Source organism: Hemibagrus wyckioides, linkage group LG23 (genome assembly GCF_019097595.1).
Source record: "Hemibagrus wyckioides isolate EC202008001 linkage group LG23, SWU_Hwy_1.0, whole genome shotgun sequence".
Classification (NCBI taxonomy): Eukaryota; Metazoa; Chordata; class Actinopteri; order Siluriformes; family Bagridae; genus Hemibagrus; species Hemibagrus wyckioides.
This window is the reverse complement of record NC_080732.1, coordinates 7,191,520-7,193,195: the sequence shown is the minus strand read 5'-3', so window position 1 is coordinate 7,193,195 and position 1,676 is coordinate 7,191,520. Positions and strand designations below refer to the sequence as shown.

General features: G+C 38.2%; 1 long non-coding RNA gene across 1 annotated transcript; it reads left to right on the top strand.

Moving 5' to 3' along the window:
- The first annotated feature begins 231 nt into the window (after positions 1-231).
- Positions 232-1,676, top strand: LOC131344466 (uncharacterized). Its single transcript, XR_009203322.1, has 3 exons — positions 232-375; positions 463-667; positions 756-1,676. It is a non-coding gene; the product is annotated as an uncharacterized LOC131344466 (long non-coding RNA).

Sequence of the window (1,676 nt, the reverse complement as noted above, 5' to 3'; positions counted from 1 at the left end):
CGAAAGGCTTTAGAACCTACAGTGCATCATTTCTTGCTGCATATGGGACTGTGTAGCCTCACACCAGTCAGAGCCACATTACACCTGTCGGATTTTAATGCTATGGTTGACCAGTGTATGAACATGTACATTCAAAAGTATAACAAACAATTAACAAAAAGTGCAACATTGTTGGACAGAAATGAAAATGACATTTTGCACAACCTCAAATAATTTTCCTCTTCTAGGCCTGCAGTGATCACCTATGGTATGTGGGATCAAGTGCGAGTAGACCATGGAAAGGAGTTTTACCTGACACTGTTCATGCAGGAGATGCTGTCACACCATCGGTTCAATCAGGAGAGACTGCCTTATCTACAGACTTCATCTACACGAGTAATATTTCTACACTATCAACAAAAAAACTGAAATTCTTTCTAATCTATACTTGTAATAAATTCATTTGGTGTTTTGTTAAATCAGAACCACACAGTTGAGTGACTTTGGCCTGAGATCAACAACCGTGTTAACTATCCCTTGAAAACAGCCCTTCTGCAACTGATGGACCAAGAGGAGATCAATATGGAGGACAACCTTGTAAGATACTGTGTGTCCAATCTAACTTGTAGGCTGTGCCACACTGGTCTTACAAGCGTGGCAGAATCATGGAATGCTCATATGATTCCAGGTAAAATATGTAGTAGGCAGTATAACTTAAGCACACTGATAATTATCACATAAATTTTTGATACACACACTTGTTCTTATGTTAACAGGAAAAGGCATACCAAATCACTTTGCAGAACCTGGGTGTAAACGAAGAATTACATCAGAACTCTTGCCACATTCATTTGGAGCTGCAGACCTTTACAGACAGCATGTAGGATCTGCACTGACAACACACTCAACGTTTGGAGTTGATCCCTTTACAACAGTACAGGACAAACTCAGAACGGAGAATCATTTTTCAGAGAAATATCCTGACGTTTCACATTTGTTTCATAGAGCAGTAAACAACGACTTTGCTCCATACAAACAAGCCTTGCTTTATCTGACAAACACAACTCAGAGAAATGCATGAACTGGTGCATTTGCAAGCTACAGAACATACTGAACTGAAACAACTACAATACATAACTGTAAGGGTTTACCTTTCTGTGAGTAATTAAAACATTACTCTTCCATAAAAAAGGATTTCAAAACTGAAAAAGCAGCAGTTAGACCTGCAACTTCTATTGCACTGTTGTTGACTTCTCTACATTTTTGCACAGTGTGGAGAAGCCTCCTTCCACTGCTCCACACATGTCTTGCAGCCAATAATGGTTCTGCAGCACAGCGACAGCATTGGCTCTTCAATGATATCTGCAAAAGTAACGTGACAGAAGACTGTTTTGTTCAGAGGATATGTTTTCTTTTCTCCAAGTCTACTTATATGCTGATACATGTTTGGTCATGCAGTTATTCCACATATTCTTATTGATTTGCAAGCATTCATGTATTAACTTAGTTTGATTGTAAGCGAAAGGTGAATAAATCAAGTCCTCTCTGCACAAAGGCTCTTTTAAATTTAATATCCTAATTGAGGCTTCAGCAGTCTTTTTTTTTTGCTATACGTCTTTGCTGCTGAGAGGTCTGTTACTATTGCAAAAAATGATCGAATAATAAACAAAAAAACTAAAGTCACAGTTAAAATATGA